Source organism: Callithrix jacchus, chromosome 10 (assembly GCF_049354715.1).
Source record: "Callithrix jacchus isolate 240 chromosome 10, calJac240_pri, whole genome shotgun sequence".
NCBI lineage: Eukaryota > Metazoa > Chordata > Mammalia > Primates > Cebidae > Callithrix > Callithrix jacchus.
Window position 1 is genome coordinate 53301614 of NC_133511.1, and position 16241 is coordinate 53317854.

Here is a 16241-nt window from a genome sequence, read left to right on the forward strand (position 1 = left end):
TGCTTCTCTAACTTACTAACTCAGTTTCCCCATCTACAAAATGGGGATCACAATGTTTAACTCCAAAATTTGGGGAGGAGGTTTAGAAATAATATAAATTCAGTACCTGATATCTATACAAGTTAGGTTACAAAGGGCAGCTATCACTAGAGCTACAGCATTCACTGATGAGGCTAGCCTCTTTCACTAATAAAGGTAAATTTTTGACTAATTTATTTTGAACTCAGGAATGAAAATAATGCTGTTTGTCTAGGGCTCTATTGGGTACCCCAAAGAGCTCATTTTGTTTATTTCATTAATCTTCAAATGCTCTGTCCTCAGTGAAAGCCAGTAGAAGGATTTCATAAGAACATCATGTACAGTTGTACAGATTGTACAGTGCACAAGAATACCCTGATTTGGGCAAGTGGGACTAAAATCTAGCCTTACTTCCCTTTCTAAGCCATGAACCCCACAGGATGGTATCTACCTAGAGGAAATGGCTTTACTAATTCTCACAGAAAATGGGCTAGAAGCAACCCTTTATTTAGGGTTCAGATTCCTGTTATGAGCAGAGGAGACCATGAGAAACTCCTAAAGAAAACATTTAAGCATCATGGTCTCTAGACTCAATTTCCACTTACATTCTCTACTCTCTCAGGCAGACCCTAACAAAGATATTTTAGGTCATGGTAATTAGCTGTCAGGGGCCTTCTCAAAATAAATTGCCTACCTCCGATGTTTCCTGTATTAGTAATACCCAAAGTAAAGTCTGAAAAATTACTAACACCATCACCCCGGATACTTGAATGAAAATGCAATTTCCTGTATCATGCACCTGACCTTCTAGATTCTAGAACCTCTAGAGGTTAAACTAGGGAACAACTGTCTGAAATAATCATGTTGTCACAGGCTTGCTGAGCAGAAAAAAAGCTCCTTGGTTAAGAATTCCCTTCATCCACAAAGTCTACATGGGATTCTTGGTAAAGAGTTGAAAGTTCCTTAGAAAGGCTCTTCTGGGAAGAAGCCAAAAGATACACAGCCATAGGCTTCCTTTCTCATGATAACCTCCCCCTACTCCACCTTATTCCCCCTTATATATACACAAACCTGTTTCTTATAGGGATCCTTTTTTTCCCGTCTCTTTTCTATTTCTGGCCTATAGTATATAGAAGGACATATACTCCAGAAGGCAGAAGGAGCTAGGTGACGGATAACTATCCTTGAAATTCTAGATTACCTTTCAGAATCGTATTTAGCATTTTCTGTTGCTTTCCCAGAGCCCTGAGGTAGACCAAGCCCTTCCAAGAATCCTAAGTCGGTCCTTAGTGGCAGTCCTAACAGTCACGGAGTTTCTACATAATGGTTCAATTATAGGCCACCTGGTTATTAAGTTAAACTGGTACCTTTAACATAGCATAGGCCTTAAATAATAGCAAAATAGCAGTTAACATGTAAGCACATCCTTGTCAACACAAGGTTTGCCAATCAAAGAAACAAAGTAACTGTTCTATAACAACACCTTCCTTCAAATTCGCTCCAAGAAAAATGAGATTATGGTTGCACCAGATAAAGACTATTTCCTGATTGTGATTCAGAATCCAACCGAATAGGCCACTCTCCTGACTCCCTGTGTCATTCCTTAATTTAATGCCCCCCAAGAATGTTAATGTCGATCATGTTAGCAGACTAGCACGTGACAGTCACCTTGGAGCCCACTCAGACCAATCCAGTGACCATGTGTGGGCTGGTGGCTCTTCCTCCCCAACCAAAGGAACCCCTGTGCTGTGCTGGCCTTCCCCAGAGCTCCGGGAGGGCCCTCTCGCCTCACTTCCAGGTTTTGGAGAAAGAACTTGCGAGAAGCCCGTACCCAGCTACCTTCTGACCTTCAGTTCATTTTGTTGCCCTTGGAGAAGGCTGTTTTTCTTTAAAAATAACCAAAATGCTTACCCTGCTGTTATGTCTTTAAACACTAGATTGAAAAGGAAAAAAAAAAAAAAAAAAAACTCATAGTATACTAAAAGTATACTATGAGGTATACTTCTACAGTTGTGTCAAGCTAACTTTGCCCAGCTCCTAGGTCATTACTTCCAAGTGAGCAGCAATGTTATTGAGGATCAAATCCATTAAAAGATGTAGTCTAGTGCTTACCTTGGCAGCACATACACTAAAATTGGAATGATACAGAGAAGATTAGCATGGCCCCTGTGCAAGGATGACACACAAATTCGTGAAGTGTCTCATATTTTTAGAAAAACAAACACCGTGTGTTCTCACTCATAAGTGGGAGTTGAACAATAAGAACACATGGACACCAGGAGGGGAACATCACACACTGGGGCCTGTCAAGGGGTGGGGGACTAGGGAAGGGATAGCATTAGGACAAATACCTAATGTAGATGAGGGGTTAATGGGTGCAGCAAACCACCATGGCATGTGTATACCTATGTAACAACTCTGCACGTTCTGCACATGTATCTTAGAACATAAAGCATAATAATAATAACAAAAAGATGTAGTCTAAGAAACATTCAATACCTGTACTAGAAATAGAGACAAATTTAACATGGTTTCTAGTTTTAAGAAACTCACAGTCTAGTAGAAAAATGTCTATGGAATCTCTCTGTGACAAAAAGAAGACTATATCACTCAAGAGATTATTATTATAAAGAAATATGCCTTGAGCTATCATTTAGATGCTGGGATGAGAACTAATATTTATTGACCACCATTAAATTTTCACAACAGTCCTACTAGTTTGATTTCTGGGTCTATTGTGATGCCTTCAGATGCAAGAAAAAGGAAACCAACTAAAAGTAGCTATAGCAAGAATAAAAAAGTATTTCATTTAACCATGTGTCCGGACATAGAGTTTATTATGTTGATTAATTCACTAACTCAACCACATCTGCAAGGACCATGTTCTTTCCATTTCCTGTTCTCTCATTGTGTTATATAGGGTTCTCCAGAAAAACAAAACAAATCGTGTATGTGTGTGTGTTTATTATGAAGAAATGGCTCACATGATCATGGAATCTGCATAGTCCCAAGCTCTTCAGGGTAAGCTGGAAAGCTGAAAACCCAGGAGAGCTGATGGCATAGTTATAGTCTGAGTCTGAAGGCCTAAGAACCAGGAGAGCCAATAGTGTAGTTCTAGTCTGCAGGCCAGAAGGCATGAAACCCAAAAAGAGCTGACATTTAAGTTCCAGTCCAAAGGTAGGAAAGAAACTGATGTCCCAGCTTGAAGGCAGTCAGGGAGCAGAAATTCTCTTTTATTCTGAGGAGGGTCAGCCATTTTGTTCTATGCATGCCTTTAACTGATTAAGTCATCAGGGAAGGCAATCTGCCTTACTCAGTCTATCTCTTGATTTAAATGTTAAACTCATCCAAATACACCCTCACAGAAATGCCCAAATAATGCTCAACCAAATATCTGGGTACTATTTGTCCCAGTCAAGTCGACATAAAATTAACCATTACAGTCATCTTTATCATTTGGCCTATACCTTTTCTGGTAGCAAAAAAGCAGCAACAGTTCCAGCCATCACTTCTTTACACAACATTCAAAAGCTGGAGTAAAAGGAGGAGGCTGGTCTTTGTGCCACACCCTTTCTAAAAGTTAGGGAAAATATCCCAAAAGGTGATCCCTCTAAGTTCGCCACCCCCATATCCATTTCAATCTCATTGGCTAGAATTATGTCATATACCCATTCTTACACCAGTCACTCACAAATTTTTATTATCCTCTATTTTAGATATATGAACACTGAGGCTCATGAACACTGAGTTGACACATGGCACATAACTAATACAATGCTAAGTTAGAATTGCTAACATCTCTCTCGCTTTAATTTGCTAGTAGTAGCTATTGATAGATCTGATTTGGCCCCATATTGACAGATAGATCGGATTGGCCCCCTTGGGCCAATGCCTTGATCCCTACAAATTTTCTTTTCTGATAAATAGACACAACAATAGTTCTTATCTTTTAGAATATCATATTAACTTAGTACATGTAAAGCACTTGAGCTATTATTTGCTGCCCCATCATAGGATAAAGAATGACACAATGTATAATTCTTAAGAGTACAATTCACCAAAAGGACAAAACAAAGTATGTCCCTAGAGCTTTACCACAGCATCGCCTTGTCTAAAAGTTGTAAGATAACTTTAAAACGAGAGTGAAAAATTATTGAACTTTAAATACTTTAACACAGGCAAGTTTAAACTCAATGCCACAAGAAGCATGTGAAATAAAGCTAACAGAGGCCCACTCTAGTGCCAGGCTGGCTCCTGTAGCCCCAGGTGCAAGGTTGATAACCACAAATTCATGCTCCAAGCCATCTTCCATAGCGCAGACTCTAGCAGACTCAGGATTCAGGCCTGCTCTTGCAGACCCAGGTACCAGGCTCACTCATATAGACCTGAGCTACAGGTTTGCCCAAGTAGACCTTCAGGCCACCCTGCAGACTCAGAAACCAAGCTGGCCACTGTGGACTCAGACACCAGGCCATGCATTCACAGACCCAGAAACCAGGTCAGCTACTTGAGGACTCCAACAGCAAGCCCATCCATAAATCCCACCAGTTAGTCCACCCAATATCACTGGATAGGCTGACTAGCGAAGGTCTTTCCCTGCTGAAACCAGTTTGCAAAGGTGGGAAAAAGTATTACTTCTTCAAATGTATAGACACCAACACAAGACCACAATGAACAAAATAAAGCACAAGTAATCAACTCTAAAGAAATGGATATCTATAAACTGCCTAACAAACAATTAAAAATAATTGTGTTAGGCCGGGCGCGGTGGCTCATGCCTATAATCCCAGCACTTTGGGAGGCCAAAGCGGTTGGATCACGAGGTCAGGAGATCGAGACCATCCAGGTCAACATGGTGAAACCCTGTCTCTACTAAAAATACAAAAAATTAGCTGGGCACAGTGGCATGTGCCTGTAATCTCAGCTACTCAGGAGGCTGAGGCAGGAGAATTGCCTGAACCCAGGAGGCAGAGGTTGCAGTGAGCCAAGATCATGCCATTGCACTCCAGCCTGGGTAACAAGAGCGAAACTCCATCTCAAAAAGAAAAAAAAAAGAAAGAAAGAAAAGAAAGAAATAACAGAAAACTCTTAAAATCTGGAGAAGGAAATGAACATTCAGACACATGAAGCTCCCCAAAAAACCCAAATAGATCTTCACCAAGATATTATAATCAAATTCTCAAACATCAATAACTAAGAATTTTTTTTTGAGACAGCATCTTGCTCAGGAACCAGGTCGGCTACTTGAGGACTATTGCCCAGGCTGGAGTGCAGTGGCGTGATCCTGGCTCACTGTAACCTCTGCCTCCTGCAATTCTTAACCCTCAGCTTCCTGAGTAGCTGGGACCACAGGTGCCCACCACCACACCTGGCTATTTCTGTAAAGACTTTTTAAAGTAGCAATTCTATTTTAATAAATGGTCCTGGGAAAACTGGATATGCACATGTAGAAAATGAAATTAGGCCATATCTTAAACTACATAGAAAAACGAACTCAAAATGAATTGCAGACTTAAATGTGGTTGGGCATGGTGGCTCATGCCTGTAATCTCAGTATGCTGGAAGGCCAGGAAGGAGGACTGTTTGAAGCCTGGAGTTCAAGACCAGCCTAGGCAGCATCATGAGACTCTCCCTCCCCACCCCATCTGTACCAAAAAAACCCCACAAAATAACAAACAAAACAAAACAAAAGAATCTTAAATGTAAGTCTTGAACTACTATAAAAGAAAACATAGGGAAAATATTCTTGACATTGGTCTGGGCAATACATTTTTTTTCTTTGTTCTTGTTTTTTTTTGTGTGTTTTTGTTGAGACCGTGTGTCGCTCTGTCGTCTAGGCTGTAGTGCAATGGCACGATCTCAACTCACTGCAATCTCTGCCTCCTGGGTTCAAGCAATTCTCCTGCCTCAGTCTCCCAAGTAGCTGGGATTACAGGTGCCTGCCACCACACCCGGCTAATTTTTGCATTTTTAGTAGAGATAGGGTTTTGCCATATTAGCCAGGCTGGTTTTGAACTCCTGACTTCACATTATCTACTTGCCTACTTGCTTCTCAACATGCTTGGATTACAGGTATGAGCCACTGTGCCCAGCTGAATTTTTTTAAATGACCCTAAAAGAACAGACAACAAAAGCAAAAATAAACTAATGGAATGGCATCAAACTAAAAAGTTTCTGCACAGTGAAGGAAACGATTAACAAAATGAAAAGATAACTTATATAATGGGATAAAAATATTTGTATACAATGTATCTGATAAGGGGGTTAAATCCAAAATACACAAGAAACTCAACTCAGTAGGAAGAAAACAACCCAATTTTTTAAATGGGCAACAGTCCTAAACGGACGTTTCTCAAAAGACATACAAATGGCCAACAGGTATATGAAAAGGTGTTCAACATTATTAAGCATCAGACAAATGCAAATCAAAACCACGAGATATTACCTCACATCTGTTAGACTCTATCATCAAGAAGACAAAATATAACAAGTGTTGGTAAGGATGTGGAGAAAAGGGAATCCTGGTCCACTGTTGGTGGGAATGTATACTGGTAAAGCTATTATGCAAAATAATAACCAAAAGAAAGGAAATCAGCATATCCTCAAAAAATTAAAAATAGAACTATAATATGCTGCAACAATCCCAAGTCTGCCTATATATCCAAAGGAAAAGGAATCAGTATCTCAGATATCTCTACCTCTATGTTCACTGCAGCACTATTCACAGTAGCCAACATAAAGAATCAAACTACCATCAGTGATAGGTAAAAGGATAAAGAAAATTTCACACACACACACACACACACACACACACACACACAGGAATATTATTCAGCCTTATAAAAAAGAAAAATCCTTTCATTTTTAACAACATGTATGAATCTGGAGGACGTTATGCTAAGTGAAATAAGCCAGACACAGATGGACAATTACTGCATAATCTCACCTATGCATGGCAACTAAAAAACTCAGACTCATAGAAACAGAGAGTAGAGTGGTGGTTGCCAGGGGCTGAGGGATTGGGGAAATGAGAGGATGTTGGGCAAAGGAAACAAAGTTTCAGATATGCAGAATGAGTAAGTTTTGGAGACCTAATGTGTAGCATGAAGATTACAGTTTATAATAATGTACTGTACACTTGAAATTTGCTAAGAGATTTGATCTTCAGTGTTCTCACCACAGATATACAGAAAAGGTAACTATGTGAAGTGTGATGGAAATGTAAATTAGGTTTACCGTGGTAATCATTTCATGGTACATATATGTATCAAAATATGATATGCCATAAATATATATAAGTTTTATTTGTCAAAAACACCTCAATAAAGCTGGAGGGAAAAGACATCTAACAGTATTTTCCAAGCCCAGTGGTAAAAACCTTCATATATTTATCTCTTCAATTTTCACGAAATCCCTAGGATGATAAAGAAATTTTGTTTTTGCTTTTGTTTTTCCTGGAGAAGGTTACTGTGGTGGGGAATTCCTCTAAGGAAGAAACAGAATTTCTTCATTTCCTTGCTGGAAATTATTATCAATTGGTCAACATCCTTTCCTGGGGGCTCCCTGTGTCCCTTGTGTTCTGACTACCAAGGTTTCAGTGAAATGTATTACTAGTAAGTACTGAACTGGGCAGTCAGAAAGCCTAGGTTCCAGTCATGCTCTGCATCTAACTAGCAATATCAGCATGGACAGTCAATTAACATTTCCCTTTCTCTTGGTATCTAGATTTATCTGCAAGGTAAGGTGTTGAGGTAGACCTTTTGGTCTCTAAGTTATCTTCCACTTTTGACATTCTCTGAGTCACACAGCCTCTACCACTCCGGTCTCATGCGGATGCTATAATTCAGACCTCATTAGCTTGTCCCTCAAGGAAGGCTTAAACTGTGTCACAGGGGCAGAAATGAGAAAGTCATTCAGCACAATGTCTTCCTGAACACAAATGTTTTGACAAGGAGGAAGGGGAAATGGGATGGCAGCGGTAGAAGAGTGATTGGCCACTCTGAAGGACAGGCAGGAAGGGAATGGCTATTCATTCTTAGTGAGTGAATGACAATGTGCGGCAGGAGTATAGAGAACAGGAAAGGGCTGCTATTTACCCCATAACCTGGTTTCCACAGAAATCCTAGTTTCTAGAGAAGATAAGTGGAGAAAAGAATGATATGGTGAGAAGGGTGCTGGTAACAGGGTAAGGAACCTCTAGTTTGAACCCTATGTTATATAAGTCATTTCCACTCACTGGGTTTCAACTGCTTTATCTGTTAAGTGGTGTTCAGTAGCAGATGATCTGGAAGATTCCTTCTAGGTCTCTGATAGTCTAATGGATACTATCAGCTGCTACTGTTTCTTTACATTGGTGTGACATTTGTTTTTCTTTGTTTGTCTTTCTTTCTCTTTCTTTCCTTCTTTCTTTCTCTCTCTTTCTTTCTTTCTTTTTTTTGACAGAGTCTTACTCTGTTGCGCAGGCTGGAGTGCAGTGCTGTGATTTCAGCTTACTGCAATCTCCATCTCCCAGATTCAAGCAATTACCCTGCCTCAGTCTCCTGAGTAGGGGGGATTACAGGCACGTGCCACCATGCCCAGATAATTTTTGTATTTTTAGTAGAGACAGGGTTTCACCATGTTGGCCAGGATAGTCTCAATCTCCTGACCTTGTGATCTGCCCACCTCAGCCTCCCAAAGTGCTGAGATTACAGGTGTGAGCCACTGCGCCCAGTTGTATACCCTATCTTCATGGAGTTTATGTTCTACTTAGGAGAGAGAAAAAATTAACAAGTAGATAAATACTCAGGACAGTGATGTACATTATTATATACTTCAGAAAAAATAAAATGGGGTTAAGGAATGAGTAACTGAAGGAAAGGATGAGACACGAATGTTCTGGGAAGACCTCTCAAAGGAAACGACATCTGTCAGGAAGGAGTAACATAGGAAGATCTACGAGAGGCATTCTAGGCAGAGGAGAGCAAAGACCCTCTGACAAGAACTAGCTTGGCATGTTTTAGAAAGAGAGGAAAGGTCAAGGCGGCTGGAGTGTGGTGAGCAAGACAGAGAGTATGACTGAAGAGAAGAGGTGGGGCCAGATCTCATAGGTCTTTGTGCTCTGACAAATTTTATTCCCTCAGCAATGGGAAACCACTGATGGGTTTTAAGCAAGAAAGAAATATGATCTATGGTGCTGGTTTTAAAAGATCCCCTTTGCTGTGGAGAGAAGAGATTGTCAGTGAGTAATGGCAGAAGCAGGGAGACCAGTAATGACATTTATCCAAGTGGTAGCAAAAGAGAGCCAGACCATTTATGGTAGTGGAAATGAGGAAAAGTAACTCAAATTTAGGATCTATTCCGGAGGACATGTGGATTAAGTAAAATAATCTATGTAAAACTTAGCACAGTTGGGTAGTGCAGTACCTGACAGAGGGGCTCAATTAAATGACAATTATGATCTGATATAGCAGGCCGGTCACAATCCCATAGGTCAGAGAAATCTGGCAAATACTTAGGTCATAGACCTAATGTGTAGGTTAGCAAACTGGTTCAAGCACTCATTTATGTGCCACTTGTATAAATCACATTTGGGACCTCAGTTTCCCTATCCATTAAATGAGGAGTAAACAAGATGAACTCTAAGGTAGCTGCCACTGCTAGCTTTTTATGAATCACTTTTATGGTATATATTTATTAGAGTCCCATCAGAAAAGCAGTCACAGCTGGGCATGGTGGCTCATGCCTGTAATCCCAACATTTTGGGAGGCTGAGGGAGGTGGATCACCTGAGGTCAGGAGTTCGAGACCAGCATGGCCAACATGATGAAACCTCATCTCTACTAAAATACACAAATTAGTTGGGCGTGGTGGTGTGTGCCTGTAATCCCAGCTACTTGGGAGGCTGAGTCAGGAGAATCACTTGAACTTGGGAGGCAGAGGTTGCAGTCAGCTGAGATGGCGCCCTTGCACTCCAGCCTGGGCAACAAGATCAAAACTTTGCATCAAAAAAAAAAAAAATATATATATATATAGATAGATAGATCTCAAATAAAAAGTTGTACATATTTTGGGGATACAAGTGATAGTTTGATGCATATATACAATGTATAATGTTCAAATAAAGATAATTGGGATATCCATCACCTCAAATATTTGTCATTTCTTTGTGTTGAAAACATTATAATCTTTCCCTTCTAGTATTTTCAAATATACAACAAACAATTATTAACTATAATTTTCCTCCTGTACTATCAAATACTAGAACTTATTCCTTTTGTTTTTCATAGTTTCAATGGACACTTTCATTGTTTATTTAATGGATCATCAATTTCACCTCCCTACCTACAAATGGAATTGCATCTTGTTTCCACACTGAGTAGTGAAACTGACAAAGCTAATCAGAATAAGCTATGTAAAAAGAGAACTAAGCTAACACAGTTCACTAACAGGCAAAATATAAATATGCACTCTAGAAAGCACAATGGTTTAGTCACTAAGAAATTCAAATGGGATCTTGAAGAATGTAGGCATATCCAGGGTGCAGTAAAGATGACCTGAGATGCTGTGCAACAGTTTAAGGGTTCCTGGCACTGCATCTCTTGGCCACTAGCTGAATCTTGACATGGAAGGTTTTGGCTAATGCCACATGGAGATGAAAAAAAATACTAAATTGACTTAGGGGCTGTGCACAGGAACTAAAAGGCAGGAAAGTACTAAATATTGCTGAGGTCATCCACTGCAAGAAGGACTTTACCTTCCAGGAGCTCTAAACTGGCACCACCCCCAAGTGCTCATATGACTGACTTTATCCTCTGCGTTCCATTTGGCACAGCAAGTGGCAGTGTCTCCACCACCTATGATGGTGATGCAGCCCTAGAAGTGACTTTTACCACCTCGTCCATGAGGGCTTTGGTTCCCCAGGCAAAAGCTTTCCATTCAAATACCCTACAGGACCATTCCACACAATCTGCTTAGCCCGAGTGACAGCTTCAGCATACTCTTGCTGCTTTCAGGACCACAGTCCAAGCTCACCTAGCCAGCAGGTATGCCAGAAGCCACAGTGGCTTAACCAGTCTTGGCTTTCTCATCAAACTTGTCAGCAGTGACAAAGTCAACAAACGAGGTAATCTTCACACCATTCTTCTCAGCTTTGGACATTAGGTCTTTGACAATCTTGGCTCCCTCTTCATCAGAGAATTCCCAATCTCCATGTTGCTGAGCACCTTAAGGAAGGTAAAAGCCACTTCACTACAAATAATCATCTCATTGACTTTGTCCAGCATTTTATTGATCACCTAGATCTTGTCTGCAACTTCAGCTCTGCCCAGGATGGCCACGTAGGCCCTCTCTGGGCTTTCCAAGGCCTTGGCAAAGAAGTTCAGCTCCTTCTTCATCAGCCTTCTGTGGCAGATTGACTCCTACCAAGGAGCTGTGGGCTGTATGAGCAGTTCCAAAAGCATCATTAACATAGACATCCCCTAGCTTGGAGAGTGACGCTCATAAAGCTTCTATTTTGGCTGGCTAGGCTTTAACCTTGTTCCCAGAAGTATCTTTTACCTTCCCTTCTTCCTCCACATGAAAGCGGAGGTTCTCCAGCAGGATGACAGAACCAGCAGCTGGGTTGGCACAGGCTTTCTACACTTCTGGGCCTACACAGTCCTTCAAGAACAGAACATCCTTGCCCAGCAGAGACCTGAGTTCTATAGCAACTGGCTCTAAGGAGTACTTGTCAGGCATAGGGACATCATCAGGCCAGCCTAGGTGGCTCCTAAGGACTACTGACTTGGCTCCATTGTCCAAGCAGAATTTGATGCTTGGGACAGCAGCCTTAATCCTCTGGTTGGTTGTTATCTGGTTGTTCTTCACGGGAACATTGAAGTCAACTCTCACAACGACCAGCTTCCCTTTCACGTCTTGCTTGTCAAGCGTCACCTTGTTAGAGACATTTTGGAAATACAGCGTGGAGAGAGGTCAGTGATTCAGACAGCGAGGGAGCTGGCTGCAATGTGTGCTCGGGAGGCTTGCATAATCAGAACCTACTCCTTCTATCTAACTGTATTTTTATACCCATTAATCAGTTTATCTTCATCACCCTCTCCCTCTTTCCTTCCCAGCCCCTGGTAACCACTTCTATTCACTACCTCTATGAGATCAATTTTTTTTTTTTTTGAGATGCAGTCTGCTCTGTCACCCAGGCTGGAGTGCAGTGGTGCAATCTTGGCTCATGGCAACCTCTGCCTCCCAGGTTCAAGTGATTCTCCTGCCTGAGCCTCCTGAGTATCTGGGATTATAGTACACACCCAGCTAATTTTTGTGTTTTTAGTAGAGATGGGGTTTCACCACGGTGGCCAGGCTGATCTCGAACTCCTGACCTTGTGATCTGCCTGCCTTGGCCTCCCAAAGTGCTGGGATTACAGACATGAGTCATAGCCTGGCCAGAAATTCAATTTTTTAAGCTCCCACATATGAGCAAGGACATGTAATGTTTGTCTTTCTGTGCCTGGCTTATTTCAGCTAACCTAATAACCTATAGTTCCATCCATGTTGCTGCAAATGACAGGATTTCATTCTTTTTTATGTCTGAATAATATTCCATTGTGTGGATATACCACATTTTCTTTTTCCGTTAATCTATGAATGGACACTTAGGTTGATTCCATATCCTGGCTACTGAAAATAGTGCCACAATAAACATGTAAAGGCAGGTATCTCTGTGATATACTGATTTCCTTTCTTTTGGTTATACACCCAGCAGTGGAACTGGTGGATCATATAGTAGTTCTACTTTTAATTGTTTGAGAACCCTCCATACTGTTTTCCATAATGTCTATACTACTTTACATTCCCAGAAACAGTGCACAAACATTCCCCTTTCTCCACATCCTCACCAGCATTTTTTGCCTTTTTAATAATAGACATTCTAATTGGGTTGTGGTTTTAATTTGCATTTCCCTAATGTTGAGCTTTTTTTTTTTTCTCTGCAGAAGCTTTTTAGCTTTTGCTGCCTGTGTTTTTTAGGTCTTAATTCAAAATTATTTGCCCAGACCAATATCCTGTAGTGTTTCCCCAATGTTTCCTTCTTGTAGTTTCATAATTTCAGGTGTTAAATTTAATTCTGCAATTCATTTTCATTTTTATATATGGTGATAGATGGAGATCTAGTTTCATTCTTTTACATGTGGATATCTAGCTCTCACAGCACCATTTATTGAAGACATCATCCTTTCCCCAATGTATGTTCTTGGTGCTTTTGTTGAAATGAGATGGGTATAAGTGCATGGACTTATTTCTGTATTCTCTATTCTGTTCCACTAGTTTATATGTCTATTTGTATGCCAGGACCATACTGTTTTGTTCACTATTATAACTTTGTAAATCAGGTAGTATGATTTTGAAATCAGGTCTGTGATCCCTCCAGCTTTGTTCTTTTTGCTCAGGATGCTTTAGTTATTTTAGATATTTTGTGCTTCCACATAAATTTTAGAAATGTTTTTCTATTTCTGTGAAAAATGTCATAGGTATTTTGATTGGTATTTTACATTAAATCTAGAGATCACTGTGGGTAGTATACACATTTAAAAAATATTAATTATTCCAATCTATGAGCATGAGATATACTTTGATTTTTTGTGTGTGTCTTCTTCAGTTTGTTTCATCAGTGTTTCCTAGTTTTTCTTGTAGAGATCTTTTGCTTTATTGGTTAAATTTATTCCTTGGTATTTTTTGGTAGCTATTGTAAATGGGATTGTTGTCTTGATTACTTATTCAGATTGATCACTGTTAGCATAAGGAAACACTATTTATTTGATGTGTTTATTCTATATCCTGCAAATTTACTGAATTTGTTTATAAATCCTTAGAATTTTTTTTTTGGTGGAGTAGTCCCATTTTTCTAAATATAAAATCATGCCATCTCCAAACAAGGCTGGTTTGACTTCTTCCTTTCCAATCTGCATGCCCTTGCTTTCTTTCTCTTACCTAATTGTGCTGTTGGACTTGTACTATGTTGAACAGAAGTGGTAAAAGTGGGCATTCCTGTGTGGATTCAGATGTTAGTGGAAGGTCTTCTACTTTTTCCCATTTAGTGTGACATTAACTGTGGGCTTGCCATGTATGGCCTTTATTGTGTTGGGTATGTGCCCTTTGTACCCAATTTGTTGAGGGTTTTCATCATAAAGGATTGCTAAATTTTATGTCATGTTTTTTCAGCATCTACTGAAAAGATCATCTGGTTTTTGTCCTTGATTCTGTTGTTGTAATTTATCATAATTACTGATTTGCTTTTATTTTAAAAAGTTTTTCGTGCTCCCCAGCTCTCTTGATACAGCAGACGTCATGGGTTTCGGAGACCTGAAAAGCCCCGCCGGCCTCCAGGTGCTCAACGACTACCTGGCGGACAAGAGCTACATCGAGGGGTATGTGCCATCACAAGCAGATGTGGCAGTATTTGAAGCAGTGTCCGGCCCACCGCCTGCCGACTTGTGTCATGCCCTACGTTGGTATAATCACATCAAGTCCTATGAAAAGGAAAAGGCCAGCCTGCCAGGAGTGAAGAAAGCTTTGGGCAAGTATGGTCCTGTGGATGTGGAAGACACTACAGGAAGTGGAGCTACAGATAGTAAAGATGATGATGACATTGATCTCTTCGGATCTGATGATGAGGAGGAAAGTGAAGAAGCGAAGAGGCTAAGGGAAGAACGTCTTGCACAATATGAATCAAAGAAAGCCAAAAAACCTGCACTTGTTGCCAAGTCTTCCATCTTACTGGATGTGAAACCTTGGGATGATGAGATAGATATGGCAAAATTAGAAGAGTGTGTCAGAAGCATTCAAGCAGACGGCTTAGTCTGGGGCTCATCTAAACTAGTTCCGGTGGGATATGGAATTAAGAAACTTCAAATACAATGTGTAGTTGAAGATGATAAAGTTGGAACAGATATGCTGGAGGAGCAGATCACTGCTTTTGAGGACTATGTCCAGTCCATGGATGTGGCTGCTTTCAACAAGATCTAAAATCCATCCTGGATCATGGCATTTAAATAAAAGCTTGAAAGATTAAAAAAAAAAAAAAAAAGTTTTTCATGAACCATATATGAGACTTAACGATCTGCTAATTTCACTGAACCATCCTTCCATCCCTGAGATGAATGTCATTTGATCCTAGTGAATTATCTTTCTAATGTGTTGAATTTGTTGCTAATATTGTGTTGAGAATTCTTGTATCTAAGTTCATCAGAGATATTGGCCTGTAGTTTTTTGTTGTTGTTTATTCAAAGACACAACAAGAAAACTGAAGAGGAAGACAGGAATACTTTTAAACTATTTTTTGAAACAGTTTTAGTAAAACTGGTATTAGTTCTTCTTTAAATGTTTGGTAGAATTCAGCAGTAAAGCATTAGGTCCTGAGCTTTTTTTTTGATGAAAGTCTTTTTAGTACTGCTTTAATCTTGTTACTAATTAATATTATTCTTTACAGGTTTTCTATTTCTTCATCGTTAAACCTTGGTAGGTTTTACATGTCCAGGAATTTATCCATTTCTTCTAGGTTATCCAATTTATTGGCATATAATTATTCATAATAGTCTCTGATAATCCTTTGTATTTCTATGGTGTCAGTTGCAATGTTACTTTTTCAATTCTGAATGTATTTATTTGAATCTTCTCTCATTCAAACAAGACCTAATGGAAGAAGGTCTTCTATTTTTTCAAAATAGCAACTTTTAATTTTTTAATTAGTCTCAACTTCATTTATGTCTGCTCTGATGTTTTGTGTCATTTTTTTCTTTCTACTAATTTTTGGTTTGGTTTCTTCTTGCTTTTGTAGTTCCTTGAGGTGAAGTTAGGCTGTTTATTTGGAGTTTTTCTGTCTTTTTGATGTAGGTGTTTATTGCTATAAACTTTCCTCTCTCTACTGCTTTTGCTGTATCTCATAGGTTTTGGTATGTAGTGTTTCCATTTTCATTTGTTTCAATCGATTTTTAAATTTTTTAATGTTGACCCATTGGTATTTAGGAGCATGTTGTTTAATTTCCCTGTATTTGTACAGTTTCCAAAGTTCCTCTCGTTATTGGTTTCTAGTTTTATTCCATTGTGGTCAGACAAGATACTTCATATGATTTCAACTTCTTAAAATTTGTTGAGACTTGTTTTGTGGCCTAAAAACGATCTATTTCAAGTGCTGATGAAAAGAATGCATATTCTGCAGCAGTTGGAGGAAATGTCTGTTAGATGCAATTGATCTAG

General features: G+C 39.7%; 1 protein-coding gene, 1 non-coding gene and 2 pseudogenes across 4 annotated transcripts in view; 2 read left to right on the top strand and 2 right to left on the bottom strand.

The window, feature by feature from the left end:
* TMEM135 (transmembrane protein 135) overlaps positions 1–16241 on the bottom strand; it is a 343152-nt gene that overhangs the window by 311128 nt on the left and 15783 nt on the right. The gene's annotated exons all lie outside the window — the stretch shown is intronic.
* Positions 2123–2229, top strand: LOC118145887 (U6 spliceosomal RNA). The gene has a single exon (XR_004731374.1). It is a non-coding gene; the product is annotated as a U6 spliceosomal RNA (small nuclear RNA).
* On the bottom strand, positions 8855–13841 carry LOC100397677 (phosphoglycerate kinase 1 pseudogene; annotated as a pseudogene).
* On the top strand, positions 14319–15072 carry LOC100402871 (elongation factor 1-beta pseudogene; annotated as a pseudogene). Its single transcript, XR_013522878.1, has one exon. The product of XR_013522878.1 is annotated as an elongation factor 1-beta pseudogene (transcript).